The sequence below is a fragment of the Cavia porcellus genome, unplaced genomic scaffold (assembly GCF_034190915.1).
Source record: "Cavia porcellus strain 051 isolate PalLab524CR breed Dunkin Hartley unplaced genomic scaffold, mCavPor4.1 scaffold_2, whole genome shotgun sequence".
In the NCBI taxonomy this organism is placed as follows: domain Eukaryota; kingdom Metazoa; phylum Chordata; class Mammalia; order Rodentia; family Caviidae; genus Cavia; species Cavia porcellus.
Window position 1 is genome coordinate 133,953,455 of NW_026947485.1, and position 25,315 is coordinate 133,978,769.

A 25,315-nucleotide genomic window follows, 5' to 3' on the forward strand; every position below is an offset into this window, starting at 1 on the left:
TCTGCATGTTTACTGTTGTCAGTTTAGTAGCCACAATCTTTTTGGACTGGAGCAGCAAGCTTCAGACTATCTTCTCTATACTGTTGTGAGCTCTACTCTTCTCTTCCCATCAACAATCAATGTGAACTCCTTAAAACTAATATCCTGAGGTATGTTGTCTCTATTTGATGAATGTCAGTGCTCCTCTTTATTTCTCTGATAATATTCCTATTTTTTCCTATTGCATACTAGGTCTCAGGCGATTTGGTCTCTGGCTAACCTTTAAGTCATCTTTTTTTCATTTGTCTCTTGCTCACAAGGCTGTAGTCATGTTGTTCCTTTTTAGCTGTACAACTATTCACAGAATGCCTGGATTTGAACTATAACTCCAATGTGTATGGCCTTGGGCATTGCTTGACTATGTCTTGGTAGCTTGTTTTCCTCATAAATAAAGTGGAAATAATAATGGTACACACGAGTGCTTAGAACAGCACTTGAGGCACATAAATACTCTGCAATTGTTCTTGTGCTCTAGTTGTTATTTCTATTTTTATTATTCTATCTCTCAGGGACTGCATCAGTCAGCATTTACTCTAGGATACGGAGCCAAGTGGCGACCTATATCAATTGACTTATTGTACAAATTGAACTGCTGTAATTCTGCGGCTGCTTAGGCAAGTTCAAAACCTATACTGTAGGCTGTGAGCAAGAGTAGGCTGGAGATCTGCAGTAGAAGATGCAGGTTGCAGGAGGAAATCATTCTTTTGGAAAAGTTTGACTCTGCTTTCAAGATCTTTTAAATGATTGAATTATTTGATTGAGTCAGGGCTACCAAGACAAAATAGGGTAATATTTACTGACCGTTAACTGATCATGAAAATTAATCATATCTAAAAAATAATTTAGCAGTAACACTCAGATGTGCATTTGAATGAGAGTGTGGAGCTTACTAAAGTTGATGTACCAATTTAACCATCACAGAATCTCTGAACTTGTTGGTTCCTTTGTCTGGGAACGATCTATATAGCAGTACTTCTAAGATTAGTTTCGTTTGATCCTGAATTCTTAGTTGAAATGTTGATGTCTCATGAAGATTACTAAAGTTCATGTACTACATACATGTAGTGCTATAATTCTCTATGTCAATCATTTTCTTCATAAATGTTCCATGTTACACTAACTTTTTCTATATTATATTATCTAGTTTGCTTTTTCTTAGACCAGAAAAGGCTAATAAAGCAGAACCATATCATTCTTGTTTATTCTAAGCACCTAACATAAGACCCAAAATTTGATCATTATTGAATGCCTGTTTACTGAGTGAGAAGTAATATTCAGTAAAGAATTAATAAAAGATGCTAGAGCTATGGCTTCAGATATATAAAATATGTATATCAAAGGAGATACATGAAAACATAATGATTATTTTTCTTTGTGGTTAAGAGTATCAGTAAATTTTATTTATTTTTTGCTCATTTATATTTTCAATGTCCTGAGTACTGGTTAGCATGTAAAAATACAGTACTTGTGAAAATGTTTATACTGAATGAAGAATACTTGTAAATCACTAAATTTTATTTAGGACAGACAATTTATTTCTACTTATGCCATAAACATTAAATTACTCTTCAGAAAGGATGGGTTGTGAGCTTTATTAACAAAAAGTTTTTATGGATAGAGAAACTCAGAGGGAAAGTCACAAATGAAGATTTGTGAAGTTTAAAAGCTCTTATTATGTGACATTTGGCACAAAAGTGTGATGAATAGATGTCTAGGTGCCATCATTAGTCTGTATTTTTTTCAGGTAAAGCTCATGATAGGAAAATTCTCATCAACAGTCCACTTACAAAAAACAGCTTGAAAACAGCAGAGAAGTGTGATGTGTTTCAATGTCAGCCACTTTTTCTAGTTGAGTTTATATTTAGAGATGAGAATTGAGGGTTGTGTAGTGCACAAAGCAGAAATATACTTAAGTACCAGCAGTCAGTCATAATAGCAGAGTACCAGTAGTAGTGATAGTAGCATAGAAAATAGTACAGTAATTGTAGAAAAAGAAGAAAGGAGTGATGATGAAGAGGAATAGGAATGATAATATTAATACAGAATTATAATGTGTATAAGATAATGCTGGAATGAATTTTCTTGTGGAATGATCAAATCTTCTGTTCCCAAGAGTATTCTAACCTAAAATTTTATTGTGATTATAGGAGTCACTTCTTCAAATGGGTGCATGTGTGAGCACAAACACACACACACCATAAACAGTAGAGAATAATAAAATTAAAACAGAAGTGCTTTAATCATTAAAAATTAAAACTAGTTAGAGAAGGAAAAATTTCACTAAGGTATTTTTTAGAAGTAAACATGATTGCAGAATGCCAGGCCAGTGTCTCAGCCACTGGAGAGCTGTGGGGGACTTCCAAGTTCATGATAAAAACACGTGAGAGGGAAAGACAGCTTTTTGAAATGTAAATGAATAGAACTTTGTTGGATTAATTTTTAAATAGTTTTATTAAAATGTAATATTTTTACTTTAAATTTTACTCTTGTCAGTGGTTTTAGTAACATTTGTCTTTTGTAACCACTATATTAAAAATAATCTATTAAAACATTTTAATAAAAAATTACTGAGCATAGCATTTGTATCATTTTGCTCTATGACTAAGATATTTTAGTATTGTGTTAAGTATAAGTTTTTAAAATTTCATCATAATAGGAATACAACATGAGATCAATCTCCCTAAAATTTTAAGTGTGCAATAAATTATTACTAAGGAACAATGTACTATAGCTCTTTATGACTTATTCATCTTGCTTGATTGTATTGAATCTTTATGCCCATTGATTAGTAATTTATCACTTCTCCCTTTTCCCAGCCACTGCTACCATTCTATTATTCAATTCTATAAATTTGTTGCTCTTGTTGCCTTAAGTATATGAGAAAATGCTGTGTTAGTTCTATAATTGACTTTACTTACCATATTGTTCTTAAAAGCTATCTGAATTGTTATATATTTCAGTTTCCTACTTCTGAAGCCTGAATAATACTCCACTGTATGTATATACACCATTTTATTCATCTATATACCTATGAGTTGGCGGTGAGATTTTCCCACCTCTTGAGTCTTGTCAAAACTGGTTCACTGAACGTAGCGGTGCTGAAGGCACGGAATCCCGTCCCAGTGTGGCGGAACTCTCTTCCTCACCTGGGGACCAGCCTGCAGTTTCCTGCTGGACCGGTGAGTGTGGAGAAGGCACCAAATCCTGTCCCAGTGTGGCGGAACTCTCTTCCTTGGCTGCGGACCAGCCCGCAGTTTCCTGCTGGAACCAGTGAGTGGGATTGAGGGATGAAATCCCATCCCAGTCTGGGGGAACTTTCTTCTTCGCCTAGGGACCAGCCCGTGGTTTCCTCCTGGGACCAGTGAGTGGGCACGAGGTACAGAATCCAGTCCCAGTCTGGGGGAACCCTCTTCCTCACCTGGGGACCAGCCCGCGGTTCTCTGCCAGGACCAGTGAGTGGGACTAAACGCAGAATCCTGTTCCAGCCTAGCTGAACAATCTCCCTCACCTGGGGGCCAAGCCCCAGCTTCCTGCCAGGAACAGTAAGTCTGGCCAGGCAGAACCTTGTCCCAGCCTGGCGGTCCTCTCTCCCTCACTTGGAAACACTTGAAGCTTGAAAATATAGGAAAATGACAAAACAAAAGATCAAAATGCAATCAAAAACATCCAGCCCATCCCAGAAAAGCCTAGGAGCCATATGCATAGAAGAAAATATATGCCACATACCTGAAATACCAGAAATAATAGTAACTGAAATAAAGAAGCAACTCTGGGAAGCCTTAAAGGAATTCAAACTAGAAATAATCTCTCAGGTAAAAGAAGAAATGATAAAAGAAATGAAGGAGATGCTGAACATATCTAAAGAAGACACAGTTAAAAAATTGGAGGAACTAAACAAAAAGATAGAATCCCAGGATGAACAATATAAGATACAAACAGAATATATAAAGCAGATGCAAAGAGTTCTACAGGAAATCAAAAACCCCATTTAAAGTTGTAAAAACTGCCTCAATGAATGTGAAGATAGAATCTCAAACCTCGAAGACAAGATTGCAGCCAGTGAACAGGAAAGGAAAGATCTTTTAAAAATAACAAGAAATCAGGAAATAACAATTCAACACCTGCAAGATGACACAAAGAGGAAAAACATAAGGTTGATAGGGATAAATGGGAAAGAAGGGGACAACATAAAGGATGTCAAGAGGATATTTAGAGAAGTAATAGCTGAAAATATCCCAAACACAAGATTGGAAACTGATATAAAGATCAGTGAAGCATATAGAACTCCAAATAGCCATAACCAAAATAAAAATACACCCAGACATATAATAATGACCATCCCAGAGATCGAACAAAAGAATAGAATATTAAAAGCTGTCAGAGAGAAAAGACAGATCACCTATAAAGGAAAACCTATCAGAATTACAGCAGACTTCTCAGCACAAACAAAGTCAAGAAGAGCATGGAGTGATGTATTTCAGATCCTAAAGGAAAATGATTTCCAACCTAGACTGATGTATCCTGCAAAACTGTCCTTAAAAGTCGATGGAGAAATAAGATACTTCCATGACAAAGAACAGCTGATAAACTTCATGATCACCAAGCCAACCCTGCAAAGAATACTGAAAGACAGCCTAGATACATTTAGGAAAAAAACACTAACCAAAGCAGGCAATTAAACAGAACTGAAAGATAAAGATGCAACAGCAGAAAGATAACATGTCAACAATAAACCAACATATAAAAGTTATAATCATTAAAGTAAATGGTCTCAATGTACCAATTAAAAGAAACAGACTGGCAGAATGGATCAAGAAACAAAATCCAACCATATGCTGTCTACAAGAAACCCATCTGACCCAAAAGGATACTCACAGACTAAAAGTCAAAGGATAGAAAACAATACTTCATGCAACAGGAACCCCCCAAAAAAGCGGGGGTAGCTATTCTGTTTGCAGACAATGTGAACTTCAAGCCAATAATGATCAGAAGGGTTAAAGAAGGTCACTACACACTGGTTAGGGGAAAACTCCAAGAGGAAGAGATAACTATCTTAAGTATATATGCACCAAACTTGAGAGCACCCAGTTATATAAAACAAGTACTAACAGAAATGAAAAACCATATTAGCAGTAAAATGATTCTAACAGGAAATCTTAAAACACCATTGACACCAATGGACAGATCAACCAGACAGAAAATCAGCAAAGAAATAAAAGAACTGAATCACACCTGTGAACAAATGGACTTAATAGACATATACAGAGTATTTCACCCAACAACAACAGAATACACATTCTTCTCAGAAGTACATGGGTCGTTCTCTAAAATAGACCATATATTAACTCACAGAACATATTTAAAGCAATGCAAAAGGGTTGAAATTATCCCTTGCATGCTATCAGACCATAGAGCTATGAAATTAGAAATTAATGATAAAAGATACTGCAAAAATCCCACAAACACATGGAAACTGAATAACACACTGTTGAGTAATCACTTTTGAGTAATCAGAGAAAATTAAAGAAGAAATTAAACAATACCTGCAAACAAATGAAAACACAAATACAACTTACTGGAATCTGTGGGAAGCAATGAAAGCCATCCTTAGAGGAAAATTTATTGCACTGAGTTCACACATCAGGAAAACAGAATGAATGCAAATAAATAACCTGATGTTACACCTCAAACATCTAGAAAAAGAAGGGCAAGTCAAGCCCAAAGCCAAAAGAAGAGAAGAAATTATAAAAATTAGATCAGAAATCAATGCAGTAGAGACTAAAAAAAATCCAAAAAAATCAATGAATCAAAGAGTTGGTTCTTTGAAAGAATAAATAAAATCGACAAGCCCTTAGCCAATCTTATTTAAAAAAATGAAAAAGCTCAATAAGGAATGAAAGAGGCAAAATTACTACAGACCCTATAGAAATACAGAAGATCATCAACACCTATTTTGAAAACTTCTACTCTCAAAGGTTTGATAACACATAGGAAATAGACAGATTCCTAGAAGAATACGAAGTACCAAAGCTAGGTCATGAAGATGTAAAACTACTGAATAACCCAATTTCTATTAATGAAATCGAAAATGTAATTAAATCTTTACCTGCAAAGAAGAGCCCAGGCCCAGACAGATTCACTGCAGAAATACAAAGAAGACCTAATGCCAACACTCCTCAAACTCTTCAATGAAATTGAAAGGGAAGCAATCCTTCCAAAATCGTTCCTGGAAGCAAATATTACTCTAGTTCCAAAATCAGAGAAGGACCCAACGGAAAAAGAGAACTACAGACCAATCTCCCTAATGAACACAGATGCAAAAATCCTCAATAAAGTATTGGCAAATAGGATGCAGCAAATCATCAAGAAGATCATACACCATGACCAAGTGGGATTCATCCCAGGCATGCAGGGATGGTTCAATATACATAAATCAATAAATATAATACACCATATCAATAGAGCCAAAAGTAAGAATCACATGATCATTTCTATAGATGCAGAAAAAGCTTTTGATATAGTCCAACATTCATTTATTTATCATTTATGATAAGAACCTTGCAGAAAATTGGAATAGATAGTCTTTACCTCAGGATCATAAAGGCCATCTACGACAAACCAACAGCCAATATCATACTAAATGGCCCAAAACTGAAGGCCTTTACTTTAAAATTAGGTACAAGACAAGGCTGTCCCTCATCACTGCTCCTATTTAATATAGTTCTGGAAATACTAGCCAGAGCAATTAGACAAGAGAAAGAAATAAAAGGCATAAAAATAGGAAAAGAAAAAGTTAAGCTATCATTATTTGCAGATGACATGATACTCTATATAGAAGATCCCCAAAACTCCATTGAAAGACTCTCGATATAATAAATAAATTCAGTAATGTAGCTGGATACAGAATCAATACTCAAAAATCAATAGCATTCCTATACACTAACAACAAAGTCACAGAGAGAGAAATAAGATAGGCTACACCCTTCACACTAGCAACCAAAAAAATGAAATATTTAGGAATTACTCTCACGAAAGAAGTGAAAGACCTATACGGGGAAAATTATAATACACTAAAAAATAAAACTGAAGAAGATCTCAGAAAATGGAGAAACATCCCTTTCTTATGGATAGGAAGAATAAATATTGTGAAAATGGCCATTCTCCCTAAACTTTTATACAGATTCAATGCAATCTCAATAAAAATTCCATCAACATACCTCAAAGAACTCGAGAAATCACTCCTAGAATTCATCTGGAGTGAGAAGAGACCTAGAATAGCAAGGACAGTTCTAAGCAGCAAAGGGAAGGCAGGAGGTATCACAATCCCTGACTTGAAGTTATATTACAAATCAACTGTAGTAAAATCAACATAGTACTGGAACCAAAACAGAGCTGAATATCAGTGGGATAGATTACAAAATTCAGCCACAAATACAAACACACTCACCCACCTTATCTTTGATAAAGGGGGCCAAACATGTTTTCTGGAAGAACGACAGTCTCTTTCATAAAGGGTGTTGGAAAAATTGGTTCTCCATATGCCAAAAACTAAAACTAGACCCATGCTTATCGCCATGCACTAAAATAAAAGGTAAATGGATTAAAGATCTAAATATTAAAACAGAAGCACTAAATCTATTGGAAGACAAATTGGGTAGAAACCTTGAAAACATAGGAGTAGGTAGAGAATTTATGAACAGGACTCAAACCACCTGGGAAATACCAGAGTCAATAACTGGGATTGCCTATTAAAAAGTTCCTGCATGTCAAAAGAAATCTCCAGCATAGTGAAAAGAAAACCCACAAACTGGGAAAAAAATCTTAGTGAACTTCCCCTCAGACAAAGGACTTCTGTCTAAAACATATAAAGAATTAAAAAAAATCAGACCCCCAAAATTCAAAGATCCAATCCAAAAATGGGCATCTGAGATGAATAAACAATTTGCAGATGAAGAAATACAAATGGCAAATAAATTCATGAAAAAATGTTCACCATCCTCATTAGAGAAATGCAAATTAAAACCATACTGAGCTTTCATCTCACTCTTGAAAGAATGCCCAAGATCAAGAAAACCACCAACAACAAATGCTGGAGAGGCTGTGTGGAAAAAGGAACTCTCCTGCACTGTTGGTGGGATTGTAGACTAGTACATCATTGTGGAGGTCAGTCTGGAGATTTCTCAGAAAGCTGGGCCTGGAAGCCCATTTGACCCAGTTATTCCACTTCTAGGCATATTCCCAGAAGAACTGAAAGCATCATACCACAGTGATATATGTGCACCCATGTTTATAGCAGCACAATTTGTAATAGCCAGATCTTGGAAACAACCTAAGTGCCCATCAACTGAGGAATGGATAAAAAAGTTGTGGTGTTTTTATACAATGGAGTACTACTCAGCCATAAAGAATGATCACATTGAAATATTTATAAATAAACGTACACAGCTTGATACCATACTTACAAGTGAAATAAATCAAACTCACATGTATAAACACAGAATAGTTTCCCTAGTGTAAGTAATGATAAGAATACAAAAATATGTGGTAATCATGATTCCCAATCATATTGGTTTGAAGCCATGTAATGTTTTCACTCATTAATTGCAAAGGTTTTAACCTGGGTTGTTTGATTTTAGTATTGGTGATAGTACGAATAGCCATTTTGAAGAAAAAAGCACATCATAAAAGCTAGTGCTGATTTAATATCATCTTGTTTTAAAGTCCCACCAAGCTGTTTTACATCGGTTTCCACTGATTTTAACATGTTGTATCTTCCTACATCTTACTATATGCGATAGTATAAACAAAATTTTTTATAGGCAAAGTGATAATATAGAAACCATTGTTTGTTTTCTGTTAACTGGTTCTAAATATCCTATAATTCTTTAATTCTCTTGAATGTCTTTACACTGTCTCGATATGCTTGATGTTATAGTATATGAAGTTATACTCAAATAATTCAAGGAAAGAGGCACTATGGTGACTACTATTATGTTAGATTATCTGGGGGTGAAACACAATGATGCTTAAATTGTTCGGTTCTGACCTGTGTTATTCTGTTACAGTGTCCTCATTTATCTCATTCTCCACCCTTTTTTAAGAATTAATTTATTTTTTTCTTATTTTTTTCAATTAAGGGAAAACTAAATTAAAAACAGTGGGATATATTATAGTAACTTTTTTGTTTTCCTATTAACATGATTTGAACCCCAGTATTGCTCTCCCCATCTTGTTCTGTCTGATTGTACTATATTCTATTTTGTTTGATAATATCAAGTTTGAGGATGTAGGCAACCACTTTGAAGGCAATAAGATTTACTATGATGCCCGTTATGGTTTGACTATTATCTTCTTTTGAAGTCCTGTAAGGTCTCCAGTGTAGGTTTTATTGGTCTTGTACTGCACTGTTTTGATCAATTCTATTATACCTGATGATATAGGCATCTCTTTTTTAAAAATAGCAAGAGGCACAATGGTAACCATTTCTGATCACCTGATATTCTATTTCTATATCATGTACTCTGCCCATCCTTCTGTTCTCACCAACTCTGTTCTATTTAGTCATGTTAGGTTTTATTCTCTTCAAAAAAAGTAATAAGAACTGTGGGAGTAAAAAACCCCAAAATGTGTAATTGTTACTGTAAAAAAGAGAGGAAAGGAAGGTGGTCTAAGGGATATAACTACATGTATGTTTGAGTGTGTGGGATGAAAAACCATAGTACTGAGCTTTTGTTGGATCGTTGAACGATGACAATGTGTAAACCATCTCCATAGGTTATATCCACCTCTTTCTGCCACTATTATACTGTTTTTGTTATTGTTACTTTGCAATTTTTTTTGAGTCAGTAAGTGAGAGATTTGTCTAGCATTGTTTTCCTAAACACAGTATTTTTTATTCACTCTCCCCTCAGTGTTTTGATTTATTATTCCACTTTTTTCTGGTTGAAAAGTTTAAAAAATTTGCTGGTAGTGTCATGGAAATTATTTTATATGTGAGAAGTCACTTTTCTCTTGTTGCTTAAAAATTCTGTCTTTTTTTGCAATTTAATTGTAATGTGTGAATTTGAGTATATTATTTGATGTCTTTTTCATCTTGGATCTAGATTTTCATTTATTCCTGCAAGTTTTTAATCTTTCTAAACATTATTTCTTTGACTAAACTTTCTTATCTTCCTCCATATGGTGTATATTGAATCATTTCATGGTATTCTGTAACTCCCTGAATCTTACTTCACTCTTTATATTGTTGTTTTATTTTTATCTCTTGATTCAAATATCTCTAGTGACCAGTTTTCAGGTTCACTAAGATTTTCTCCTGCTCTGAATCTCTGTATTTTAAATTTCATGTCAAGTATATCATAACTTTGTTTCATTAGAGTTTATATATTCTGTTCCCTTTTCTGAAATATCTTTGTCTGCTTGTTTACTTTCCTTGATTCTATGTGTTCATGTCTGCCCATTAGGCAAAGCAACCATTCTCTCACTTTTCCAGGGCAGGCTTCATACAGAATGTTCCCAGGACTTCAGAAGTTCTATGGACTATGCAAATACTACCTGTCCCCATAGAGAAGCAGACATTTCTGGTTTTGTCTGGTGCCTTGTGTGGGGCCACATTAAGAGAAGAGTTTTGGCAGTTACCAGCCCAAGGAATCCTCCTCCTCTGAATATCTATATTGCGTCAGACCCTTGAGGACTTCAAGACTGCACAGGCAGATGCTAGTTCTTTGGGCATCCTCAGAGAAGTTAGAGTACTAAAACAACTCACTCCCAGGGGGGAATGCTGAGATGTCTCACTTTTGCCCATTTAATCAATGCTGAATAGATGCATGGATTAGATGTATACCAGGCTGTGCTACTGCCTCTCCCTTGGGTAGATTGACTGTATTGGAACCATCAGAGCTGCAAGAATGGCAAACCAGCAATAATTTCTCTGAAGAGTCCCAACCTCTGAAAAAGTTGGAGAGATGTATAAAACAGACCCAGTGCTTCCCTAGAAATTATGAGTCTGGAAATTAGGGGTCTTGTCCTGGTGACATGACCCTACATAAGGGCAAAGTCTTTTACCAGAAAGTACCCCGTATCTCCACTGGCTTTAGTGAGTCTGTGAATTTTACCATGGAGTTAAAGATGTTTGTCTAGCTTCTACTTTCTTGCAGAGATAAGCCACTTGGGAATTTTTATTTAAATCGTATGTTTGTGCATGGAGGAGGGGAGGGCAGGGAGAGGATGTAGGTCATCCTGTTCTCTGAAGTTGCAAGTTTCACTCAGCCTATTTTTTTTTTCATGGAGGCTTTTTCAACTAACTACCTTTAGTTCAGGTTTTGAGTTGCTAATCTTTTCTTTTATAAGACCTGGTATAAAAGTGAGCTAGGGCACTGTTATTTATTGTGTGCAATATTTGAAATGAGGTAAAGTCATTCAGAAGATAATTGACTCTGTTAGTGAGTTGATATGACAAATGATAACAAGCCAATACATGTAATTCTCCAAAAATATGGCAATACAACTTAACATGAAGTAGATAGACAAATAACTCAAAAATAGTCATATCAATGTGAGAGACTACACAAAACCTAATGATCTACGGTATAGAGCTATGAGCCAAGAAAGTATTTATTATCTTCTTGAATCTGTTCATTTAATAGGGCCATCTAGAGTCAGAGCACTTGACCTTAAAAGTGCTCAAATAGCAAGGGCTGTATTTCATCCCTGTTTTTTTGTTTTCTGTACAAATTCAACCCATATGTGTCTGCACTCTCTCACTCCCAAGAGGAATGTTAAATCATTATAGGTCAATGGCAGTACTTGTACTTCAAATAAGTCTACAGATGGTGGAGCCCTAGTCTGATTCCTCAGCAATGCAAACACTGCAAAGATAACCAAATACAATTTTCTGCATCCATCCTTTTTGGTTTATTATTTGATGATTCCCTAGGCACTGTGCACACAACTTCTCATGGTATCTTTAAGGAAACCAGTGTTGTAGATTGTACTTGTTTGTAAGTTACTGTGCATACAGCTGGTAGTCACAAGAAGGCAAAATTGAGGAATATTCTTTATTTAGTTTCTTCTTCAGATTTTATTTCTGTGCTTCACTCACCTCGTGAAACAGAACATAATCACAACAGCAAGGATTACTTAGATATATGAGTTGAGTAGAACTATCTTCCAAATGAATGTATTAAAATGGTTAACAAAGCAAATTTGTTACTTGTTTTTGCATGTCCACAGGACATGAAGTGAAAGTATTGTCACTCTTTGGCAGATATTTATGGAACGGGAAATAAGAAGTAATACTTTTATTGGGCTATTCTTTAAGGAAATTGCATAACCTCTATATAACTTTTTTCAGCTGATGGTTATATTATGGAGAAGCATTTTCTATGTTAACTCCCTTAGTTTTGAGTAGCATGTTATATAGCAAAAATCATTACTCCAAGAATTACTTATCATAAACCACCCTCAATTTCTTAAAATGTAATGATCTTAAATATTCCTTGTGGTGATTTGCAGAGCATTCCTCCAAATTCATATCCACCTGGACTCTTAGAATGTGACCTTATTTGGATATAAGATCATTACGGGTAGTATGAAGTTAATAATATAATGGATTAGAGTGGTCCCTAAGTTCACTTGGAGTTTCTCTGCAGAGACAACAGATCACATATTGAAAATAACAGAAGAGCAGGTAAAGGATGCTAGGTGGAAGGATGCTAAACAATTGCTGCATAATCCCAAGAAACTAGGAGAGCAGATCCAATGAATTCTCTCTCAGAGACACCAAAAGGACCATCCCTGATAGTACATTGCTGTTGGAGCTGTGGTTTCCAGAACTGTGAAATAGTATATTACTGTTGTATTCCACAAGATTTATGATAATTTATTATGGCAGCCCTGGGAAACCAGTGCACATGTAACAGAATCCATTCAAGTATTAAATGTGACTAGCAGATAGCATCATATCAGGAATGTAAAAGTACCCAACAACATTATTACTTGCATTATCTTTTATACTTTAATGTGAAATACATTTAGAACTTCAAATTTTCTAAACTCCAGAACTCCGAGAGTGTCTGAAAATAGATTTATTTTTATAAACGTCTTTTGGGGGTGCTCATGAAAGCTTCAGGTACTTCTAGACTAGGAAGGTATATTGATCTTCCAAGAATGCCAGGGATCTTGCATGAGGACTCTGTCTAGGTGGACTCTCTTCTGAACTAGGAACCCTTTTCGTAAGTTACTTCTGCTTAAGGGTGATGCACTGGCTACTCTAGTGCTCCACATGCTTGATATTTTTTACTTTAATAGATTAGGAAGGAGGCATCAAGGAGAGAAATGGAAAAAAAAGTGAATGAACACATGTCAAACAACATCTAGGAAAGTTACTCTTCAAACCAATTCTTTCATAAGCCTTTGACTTTCAGGGTAAAATTGTTCAGGGTTGCGTACGTAAGTGTTTCCAAGACAGATTGGTTACCTATCTTCCTAGGAGTTCCAATTTCTGTGTCTTTTTGAGAACCTCCTCTTAAGCCACAAATGTCACTTGCAGAAGGCCTTAGTTCAGTAAAGAAGTCAGATGGTTTACTGAAAACAAAAGATAACAAGCTGGCCTTGCATATGCACGAAGTTTCAGGGTCACAAGCAGGAGTGTAGTTTTCCCTAACATAGAATAGGAACTAATAGGTTATAGTTCAATCACCCTAGTACACAGCAATTCATGTGTATTATTTTAGCCACTATTAAAAGTGCCACACAACATGTAGATAATATAATAGAACCACGTATGTAATTTATCCCACTTTTTCAGTATACCACCAGTATCATTTATTTTCTTTTTAAGCTAATACTGACATTGTGAGAAAATGGAAAAATATATTTGAATACCATTTATATTAGATTTTCTGTTACTAAGCATGTTGCTACAGTTTATGTTAGTTTTCTTTCTTAGCTCAGAATGTCAGCTTGTTTTTCAGTGTTTGCATTTAAGAGAAAGATTAAGTATCCTAAAGTCATAATGAAAATTAATGAAAGCCATGAGATTAGCTCTAATTGTATTTAACTGTTTCACTGTGCACAATGTTTTCTCCAAACCAACTAATCCAAACTGGTCATTACTGAGAGAAAGGTGAGCTGACCAAATTTCTGTAAAATTTAGAAGCTTATTCTTATATAAGATACCAGTGAGGCAGAGAAATATACATTTTGAGTTATCGTTTGGGAAGTTTAATTTAATTTTTAATTTTTTAAATTATTTTGAGGGTAATAAAATACAACAGCACAAGACACAACAAAGCCAGTAGAGACAGTGCAGTGAAACTGGTACAGAACGTCCCAGCAGGTTACCAAGATAACAGAAATAGGTGCCACAGTATATCTCATTATCTTCACAATAGTTGTTCTTTCAATCAGGCATAGCAAAATCAGAGACAAATACAAAACATTATAGAACTTATCAAAACAGAATATTGAATGATGGAATACAATTAATCAGAACAAAGCAAAACACTGATGACAAATATTTGCCTTCAAAGAGATGGTAGAAGAAAATCCCCCCTATTTGCTATATTGCATATGGCCAACCTCCCAAGAGATTCTCAGACCTCTGGCTCCCATTTGCTAACGGGGCAGGGGAAGGAGTTTTAACTTCATCATTTCTTCTCAAGCCACTCGGTCTCAAAAAGATGAAAGATGCTTATTCTTTTCCTTTCTATGACGGCAGGATAGGACTAGACAAGAAGGTCATCTTCAAGAGAGCAGAGATTTTCCTCTGTTTTGTTTACTACCATGTTTTCAGAATACAGCACCAACAAAAAATATGGAGATATGTGGGTTCGTCATACATTCACTCATTCCCACAAAATTTCACTTGAAAATACACTAGTCCTAGAGCTTATATTCAAAAAAGAAATATTTTCTGGGACATTATTATCCTTTTTCCATCTACTAAATGTCAAAAAGTTGTGTATATTTCAATGTCAGAAATGAATTGCCTTGCTATCTTTTTGTAGATATACATTATAACTCTCCAAAATTATTCTGCCAACTTTTGTATATCTCTAGATTTTAATTTCACTATTCTTAAGTTTTGTAAAGAATGTAAGGAACATGTTTTTTTTGACAAGAAAGAAATGCCTGATGAGTAAATGAAATTCCATGTTAAATTTCTGGTTTCAGGAGAACCAGTGAAAAAAGAAGTCTGTGTAGAAAATATATATAAAATTTGTCTTCTGGCTTCTCTTAAAGATCTGAAGATCCTGCTGTATTCGGCATGGATTCCTTCAGGGTAGCAGCTGACTAGATGTGCAAATAAGAAACTTTCTTGATGTGAGGCTGGTATTTGCATTTTGCCGCAGTACCTTTGGGTCATTTCCCTTACCCTGAACTGGAATGAGAGTGAGAAAATTAATTGCTGAGTTTTTTCTCTAGTGTTGGAATAATTGGTTTTTTTATTAATCGAATTTTCTTCTTATGACACAGAGAAATTTCCTTAGATGCACTTTAGTATAAAAGGAAATGCACTGAGAAAACAGTGCATTTCAAGAAAAACATAAAATAATATGTTTATTTCTTCAGATACGTCTCAGTTTGATTATTTACACTATTTCCCAGGCCATTCATAGATTTTAGTTACCTAAGTTTGACCCTGAAATTGCTTTTTTTTAGTTCTTCGTGTTTAAGTCCAAGAACCAATTTGTTACCATATTTTCCTAGCATTTTCTGCATGCTATTTGCATTCATATATTTTTTAATCTCATTGTCACATACTTTTTAAATATCTAATTTAATGTTTTGCCTGCTTTTGATCTTTTCTTTTATAGTATACAATATATAAGTTAGCCTAATTGATCAAAAAGCTGTTAAATTTTAGTTCAAGAATATGTATTTTTAATGACATCTGGTAACTGCATATATTTATATGTATGAGGTATTGAAAAATATGGGGAATATATATATTAAAAATTTGTATTACAGTAAAAAATTGCCATTAATCTCCCTTAAAATACTCCCTTTTGCTGTGTACACAATTATGCCACCATTCTTGTCCCTTCCTGAAGTAGTCCTGAAAGTTCTTTCCTATGAATGTTTTTAGTTGTGTTGTCATGGCTGCATTGATGTCCTGAATCAATTCAAAACATTTACCACTCACGATCATTTTGACTTTGCAGAAGAACTGGAAGAACTGGAAGAACCAGAAGAGTAAAAGGATAAAGCCTCACAATAATTTTAACAGAAAGACACTCAAATAGGAGGACGCCCAGACATGCTCCAGAAAGAGGTCAGAATGATAGGGTAAGTGTGTTTGAAGAAGAGGGTGACTTTTGAGGGAAACTGACAATGTGTCTGTTTTTGTAATAATTTTTTTTTAATTTAAACACACACCACACTTTTTGATCAGCCCCTGTATAGAATGTGAAATGATCAGATCAGGGCAACTGACATATCATCACCAAAGGTATTTATAATTACCTTGACTTGGGAGCACTCAAAACTCTCCTGATTAGCTATTTTGAAATACAGAAAAAAATTGGCAATTTTATCTACTAACTCTGCTTGGAGCCCTTTCCTTCATGGTCCTGGTTTGGCTTCCTCCACTGATCATACTTATTTTTAGTTTGGAACAGAATCATTCCTTTGGTTTCCATCTCAGTATACTGTAGGTTCTGTAGTCCTTGAAACCTTCTTTATCTCTATTCTTACTCACGTATGCACAACTTTTTTATTTTAAATTTTTTAAAATTGTGTAGCTTATTGGATATTATTTACCAAATATTTCTTCAGTCTCACCAAATGAAGGTAAACAAGTCCAGTGTATCTTTCTAGTACATATACAACATGTATAAAAATTTTTACAAAACTACCATACCCTGAACACCATTCATAACGCTGTTTTAGATCCCCTATTTGTTGTCTACACAGATGTAACACTTACTTTTCCTCCTTGGATATAACAAAATTTACTAAATTCTCTGTCATTGGACATTTCTGTTTTAGCAATTTAGACCTTATAAAACAGTTTCTTCAAGCAACATGGTTGTACATCCATGTTTATAAGTTAATAAGTAATTATCCTAAGATACTTCCTTAGGATAAATTCCTAAAGATGGAATTGCAAGCTGTAAGACATCAGGAACTTTAAAGCCTTAAGGTGTATCTATTACATGCTGCTTCCACACAAATTCCTTTGTGTAACTGCTGCCCAAACTACAGCTCTCCACACAGGTCAAGACAACCAGGAGGCGCCTTAGTCCACACTCTTGCCCAGTCTGTCTGTTTTCAGGTAGTTGAGCAGCTGTGGCATGACCTGGAATTCAAATATTCTCTTGGCACCACAGGGAAAACCGGGAATATCCTTGTCTTGAGGCATACTTTTATGAAAAATCTAGATGGGCTCAATACCTCTGCTGTTATCTGAGAATCTGCTCTGGTTCCTGAGCTATCTGAGTTTTAATCTTTTGATTCATGCTAGATTCATGCTTGGCCATGGAATCCAATTCTTCTTCAGGTGCTTCACTTATGTTTTCTATAATCTCAGAATCATCTCCTTTTCTATAACTTCAGGTATAATTTCATCTTCTGTTTCTGTTATAATTTCAAATTCTGGAAAAAGCAAGTTGTAGTCTGGAACTGTATGATCCAAAAGATCTGTGTGCAAGTCTGCTTATGTACCAATCTCCAGTCTATTATCTGCTGCTCTTTACTGCAGTAATGTGCCTGGTGGCGTCTGGAGCATGTTTTGGTGATGAAACAGCCACACATCCTGCAGGGGTGAGTGCCAGGCTGAAGGTGGAGACACACAGATTCTCCCAAATCATGGGGACAGTTCTTAGAAGGTGGCTCAAATGAGTAAAACTCATTGTTTCTAGGTAGCTGAGTCCTAAAACTCAGGCGGGTCTGCAGAGCCCTTGTTGGCTCACTACAGCAGAAGAGGAAGAGGCAGTAGGGGAAATCTTCTGTCCCGCAGCACGGACACCTGCAGCAGGAAGGCGAGGGAGCCACCGCAATAGGAGGGGGCCAGACGTCAGCCATGCCTGATTCCTGCCCACCTCCATAGGTAACTGCACACTGCTCAGCCTCCATGCCGGTGCCTTTTTGGCAAAGCCCAGCTCCCCGAAGTACTTTTTAGGGTAAATAAAGTCTCTCTTCTGCAAAGTCATATTTCATAAGTAGTCCAGCTCTTAGTGATCTTCTCACCCTTTTTATTTTTTAAATTTTTAATGCTTTAACAGTTGTTGAAAAACACATAATTCGTAACTTTTGGTTTACTTCCCTGAGCCTTGGCTCTATAAAGATACCAAGATGATTTCAAGCCATAGATCATATTTTTAAACTTACTATTATTCTCCACTATGCTTCCATGAGAAAAATACAGACATTCAGGCGTTGTAGATATTCATTACTTGTGACAAAACTGATTGAAGTGTGAGGATTAAGAAAAACTCTTAGAAATTTCTTCATGGTTATTATACCTCCTGTGCTGCCAGCAGAACAGTTTTTTTCCTTTCCCTGAGGGAGCTGGAGAGTGAATAACTATGATGTCCAATGTTCATGGTCAACTTGATTAGCTTGAGAAATCTAGAAGGCTGGTCAAATGCAGTTTGGGTGTGTCTGGTCAGGTCTCGGGGTCATGAACTTGGAGACTGAATCTGGTGTCTGCCCCTTTCTCTCTGGCTTTCACTCTCTGTGCTTCCTGTTGCTGTGATCTGAAGGGTTTCCCTCACCAAACCCTTCACTGTGATAGTTTTGTTTCACTCCAGGCCTTAAGCAATGGAGCCTGTTGACCATGGACTAATCCTCTAAAATGTTGAGCCAAAATAAACCTTTTTGCTTTATGATGTGTGTTTGAGGTATTTGGTCACACTGATGAAAAGCTGCCTACCACGATAACTTTATGAATAAGTGTTAAGACAGCCAGCCAAATGTCACACTACCTCTTGAGGAATAGCTGTCTATGGTGCCCAGAGGAAGCACAAATTACATATGCAAATGTTGGGTTTTGTCTGTGCTGGTAGCTTTACAGGGATATTGTCCTTGTATATGTGGGAAGCATCTATTGTTTCATTTAAGATCCAACAAAATAAGTCCTTTACTTGTGTTAGGGACCTAGTTAAGTTTTTTTTAGCTGTTTGGGTGATCATTTAATTTATTTTCCAAAACTGAGGCCCTTTTAGAAAAAAAGATGACAATCATTAGAGGAAATATTGGGAAAACAAGTGTAAACTAGATCTCTGGATAAACCTACATGAGTGGTGGTGAATCTATGACCTCATATACCACAGCTAGTTATTTGCTATCATTGAAAGCTGTACTGAACTGTATACATAGCTACCACAGATAAGGACCCACAACATGCAAATATTTTCGTGTTCTTTTATAAGACCATTCCTGTGACCTGGGAAGCATAAAGAAAGTTAACTTTCTTGTTGTTTCTATATAACTGTGGTTGGCTGCTTCTAAAACATTCCCCCCCTCTAATTTTTAAATGTTTTGTTTTGTGAGACAGGTTCTTCTTATGTAACAGACTAGTCTTTTTAAATTTTAATTTTATTTAAAAGGAAAAAGAGAAAAAACAAAACAAAACAAAGCGGTTTAAGGGTACAAGTAATACAGAATTACCAAACAAAACAAAACAAAACAAAACAAAACAAAACAAAACAAAACAAAAAAACAAAAAAACAGTAAGAAATCACCAGTTAATAGATTACATATTATCATCTTAGAGATAGTTGCTCAAATCACAGTATCAAAGCATACAAAGTGGACATCCAAACAGTGAGATTGCAAACAGTTGTGTTCAATGATCCAACCAAAAACATTAATATGGTCAACTATTTAACACCCCTAAACACTCTTGCTGTTGTATCTTTAGAGCTCTTTTTTACAACAAACTTTACACATTTTGGGTTTTATTACTCCTTAGTTCTTATTACTTTTTTTGGGGGGGGGAGAATAAAGTCAAATAGGCAAAACAAAGCTGTCAGTCAAAACCAAGGATAGACATAGCAAATGATGTAAAACAGAATACAAGGTTATCAACAATGGTTATCAACAATGTCTCTTGTTTCCTTAAAAAGAAGTGTCTATCTCATTAGATATTATAAAGTTGAGAGACCAGTAGACAAACAGTACAGAAAACAGTAGAGAACAAGACCAATAAAACTTAAGCATTGTAAACACTACAGGACTTCCAAAGGAGACAATAATCAAACCAGAATGGGCATCTTAGTGAATCTTATTGCCTTCAAAGTAGTTGCCTTTACCCTCAAACTTGATACTATCATACAGAATGGAATAGAGTCTAATCAGTCAAAACAAGATCGTGGGAGTATTACAGGACTTCAAAACAAGTTAATAGGAAATCAAAATAAGTTACTATTATATATCCTGCTATTTTTTTAATTTTTCCCCTTAATTAAAACAAACATAAGAAATAACTAAAAATTTTTTTAATGAATAAGGGAGAGATTGAGATAAAACAGGACATAACAATATAACAATACAGGTCAAAGCATGACTGTTTCAGCAACCTAGTGCTTCACCACCAAATAAACCAACTTAATAGTAGGTACCATAGTGTCTGTCTTTTTCCTTGAAATATTTGAATAAAACTTCATACACTATAGCTTCAAATATTTCCATATCAAGAAGCCCAGAATAAAGCCTTTCTACTTAATAAGTGAAAAATTTATAAGGCTTCAAGGCCACATAATGGGGAATCATGATTACCACATATTTTTATATATTTGAATCATTACTTACATTAGGGAAACTATTCGGTATTCACACATGCGAGACTGATTTATTTCACTTATGAGTATGGTCTCAAGCTGCGCCCATTTATTGATAACTATCTCAATGTGATCCTTCTTTATAGCTGAATAATACTCCATTGTATAGAAATACCACAACTTTTTTATTCATTCCTCAGTTGATGGACACTTGGGTTATTTCCAAGATCTGGCAATTACAAATTGTGCTGCTATAAACACAGGTGCACATATATCACTGTGGTATGATGCTTTCAGTTCTTCTGGGAATATGCCTAGAAGTGGAATAGCTGGAATAAATGGGACTTCCAATCCCAGCTTTTTGAGAAGTCTCCAGACTGACCTCCACAAAGGTTGCACCAGTCTACACTCCAACCAACAGTGCAGGAGAGTTCCTTTTTCCCCACAGCCTCTCCAGCATTTGTTGCTGTTGGTTTTCTTGATCCTGGCCATTCTTTCAGGAGTGAGATGGTATCTCAGCGTGGTTTTAATTTGCATTTCTCTAATGACCAATGATGACGAACATTTTTTCATGTATTTATTTGCCATTTGCGTTTCTTCATCTGAGAAGTACGTATTCATCTCAGGTGCCCATTTTAGGATTGGATCTTTGAATTTTGGGGGTCTGAGTTTTTTTTAATTCTTTATATGTTTTAGACAAGAGTCCCTTGTCTGAGAGAGAGTTCACTAAAATCTTTTCCCAGTTTGTGTGTTTTCTTTGCACTATGCTGGAGATTTCTTTTGACATGCAGAAACTTTTTAATAAGAAGTGGTCCCAGTTATTGATTCTGGGAAGTATTTCCCCATGTGGTTTGAGTCCTGTTCATGAATTCTCTACTTGCTCCTATGTCTTCAAGGTTTCTACCCAATTTGCCTTCCAATAGATTTAGTGTTTCTCTTTTAATATTCAGATCTTTGACCCATTTAGATTTTAATTTAGTACATGGTGATAGACATGGGTCTAGCTTTAGTTTTCGGCAAATGGAGAGCCAGTTTTTCCAGCACCATTTATTAAAGAGACTGTCGTTCTTCCAGTGAACCTGCTTGGCTCCTTTATCAAAGATAAGGTGGGTGAGTGTGTTTGTAGTTGTGGTTGTATCTTCTAATCTATTCCATTGATCTTCGGCTCCGTTTTGATTCCAATACCATGTTGATTTTACTACTGTTGCTTTGTAGTATAACTTCAAGTCAGGGATTGTGATGCCTCCTGCTTTGTCTTTGCTGCTTAGAATTGCTTTTGCTATTCTAGGTCTCTTCTGGTTCCAGATGAAATTTAGGAGTGATTTCTCTAGATCTATAAGGTATGTTGATGGTATTTTTATTGGGATTGCATTGAATCTGTATAACAGTTTTGGGAGAATGGCCATTTTCACAATGTTTGTTCTTCCTATCCATGAGCAAGGGATGTCTTTCCATTTTCTGAGATCATCTTCAATTTCTTTTTTCAGTGTATTATAATTTTCACTGTATAAGTCTTTCACTTCTTTCGTAAGAGTAATTCCTAAATATTTCATTTTTTTGCCTGCTAATGTGAAGAGTATAGTTTCTCTTATTTCCCTCTCTGTGATTTTGTTGTTCATGTATAGGAATGCTATTGATTTCTGAGTATTGATTTTGTATCCAGCCACATTACTGAATTCATTTATTGTATCTAAGAGTCTTTCAATGGAGTTTAGGGGGTCTTCTATGTAGAGTATCATGTCATCTGCAAGCAATGACAACTTAAATTCTTCTTTTCCTATCCTTACCCCTTTTATTTCTCTCTCTTGCCTAATTGCTCTGGCTAGTACTTCCAGTACTATATTAAATAGGAGTGGTGATAAAGGACATCCTTGTCGTGTGCCTAATTTTAAAGTAAAGGCTTTCAGTTTTTGGCCATTTAGTATGATACTGGCTGTTGGTTTGTCATAAATGGCCTTTATTATATTGTGGTAAAGACTATCTATTCCAATTTTCTGTAAAGTTCTTATCATGAACAAATGTTGGACCTTATCAAAGGCTTTTTCTGCATGTATAGAAATGATCATGTGATTCTTATTTTTGGCTTATTGATATGGTGGATTACATTTATTGATTTATGTATGTTGAACCATCCTTGCATTCCTGGGATGAATCCCACTTGGTCATGGTGTACAATCTTCTTGATGATTTGCTGCATCCTATTTGCCAATATTTTATTGAGGATTTTTGCATGTGTGTTCATTAGGGAGATCAGTCTATAGTTCTCTTTTTTAGTTGGGTCTTTCTCAGGTTTTGGTACTAGAATAATATTTGCTTCCAGGAATGACTTAGAAAGGATTGCTTCCCTTTCAATTTCATTGAATAGTTTGAGGAGTGTCGGCATTAGGTCTTCTTTGTATTTCTTGTAGAATTCTGCAGTGAATCCATCTGGGCCTGGGCTCTTCTTTGTAGGCAAGGACTTAATTACATTTTTAATTTCATTAACAGAGATTGGGTTATTCAACAGTTTTACATCCTCTTGATCTAGCTTTGGCATTTCATATGTTTCTAAGAATCTATTTCTTCTGTGTTATCAAACTTTTGAGAGTAGGGGTTTTCGAAATAGGTGTTGATGATCTGTATTTCTATTGGGTCTGTAGTGATTTCACCTTTTTCATTTCTTATTGCATGAATTTGAGCTTTTTCTTCCCTTTGTTAAATAAGGTTGGCTAGGGGCTTATCAATTTTATTTATTCTTTCAAAGAACCAACTTTTTGATTCGTTGATTCTTTGGATTGTTTTCTTAGTCTATTGCATTGATTTCTGCTCTGATTTTTATAATTTCCTCTCTTTTGGCTTTGGGCTTGACTTGCTCTTCTTTTTCTAGCTGATTGGGGTTTAGCATCAAGTTATTTATTTGTATTCGTTCTGTTTTCCTGATGTGGGAACTCAGTGCAATAAATTTTCCTCTGAGGACGGCTTTCATTGCATCCCACAAATTCCGGTAAGTTGTATCTGCATTTTCATTTTCTTTTAGGTATTGTTTAATTTTTTTATTTAATTTCTTCTGTGACCCACTGATTACTCAAGAGTGTGTTATTCAGTTTCCATGTGTTTGTGGGATTTTTGCAGTATCTTTTATCATTAATTTCTAATTTCAGAGCGCTATGATCCGATAACATGCAAGGGATGATTTCAACTCTTTTGCGTTTGTTTAAATATGTTCTGTGAGCTAATATATGGTCTATTTTAGAAAATGATCCATGTACTGCTGAGAAGAATGTGTATTCTGATGGTGTTGGGTGAAACATTCTGTATATGTCTACTAAATCCATTTGTTCGCAGGTGTGATTCAGTTCTGTTATTTCTTTGCTCATTTTCTGTCCTGTTGATCTGTCCCTTGGTGTCAATGGCACATTAAGGTCTCCTGTTACAATTGTGTTACTGATAATTTGAGTTTTCATTTCTGGTAATAGTTGTTTTATATAACTGGGTGCTCTGGAGTTTGGTGCATATATATTTAAGATAGTTATTTCTTCCTCTTGGAGTTTTTCCCTTATGAGTATGTAGTGACCTTCTTTGTCCTTTATGGTCATTGTTGGTTTAAAGTTCACCTTGTCTGCACACAGAATGGCTACTCCTGCCTTTTTTTGGATTCCTGCTGCATGAAGTATTGTTTTCCATCCTTTGACTTTCAGTCTGTGAGTATCCTTCTGGGTTAGATGGGCTTCCTGTAAACAGCATATGTTTGGATTTTGTTTCTTGATCCATTCTGCCAGTCTGTTTCTTTTGATTGGTGCATTGAGACCATTTACATTAATGGTTATTACTGTTAAATGTTGGTTAATTGTAGGAATCTTATCTCTCTGCTGTTGCATCTTTATCTTTCTGTTCTGTTTAATTATCTGCTTTGCTTAGTGGTTTTTTCCTTTGTGTATCTAAACTGTCTTTCAATATTTTTTGCAGGGTTAGTTTGGTGTTCATAAAGTTCTTCAGCTGTTCTTTGTCATGGAAGTATCGTATTTCACCATCAATTTTGAATGATAGTTTTGCAGGATATATCAGTCTTGGTTGGAAATCATTTTGCTTTAGGATCTGGAGTACTTCACTCCATGCTCTTCTTGACTTTATTGTTTGTGTTGAGAAGTCTGCTGTGATTCTGATAGGTTTTCCTTTATAAGTGATCTGCCTTTTTTCTCTGACAGCTTTTAATAATCTATTCTTGTGTTGGATTTCTGGGATGGTGATTATTATATGTCTGGGTGTAGTTTTATTTTGGTTATGACTATTTGGAGTTCTATATGCTTCACTGATCCTGATGTCAGTTTTTGATCTCATGCTTGGGAAATTTTCAGCTATTATTTCTCTAAATATCCTCTTGACATCCTTTATGTTGTCTCCTTCTTTTTCATTAATCCCTATCATTCTTATGTTATTTTTGTTTGCATCATCTTGCAGTTGTTGAATTGTTGTTTCCTGATTCCTTGTTATTTTTAAAAGATCTTTCCTTTCCTGTTCACTAGCTGCAATCCTGTCTTCAAGGTCTGAAATTCTATCTTCACTTTCATGAA

The 25,315-nt window shown here is 35.4% G+C and overlaps 1 pseudogene; it reads right to left on the reverse strand.

Moving 5' to 3' along the window:
* Positions 1–17,180: 17,180 nt before the first annotated feature.
* Positions 17,181–18,194, reverse strand: LOC100716508 (programmed cell death protein 2-like; annotated as a pseudogene).
* Between the last annotated feature and the right edge of the window lie 7,121 nt (positions 18,195–25,315).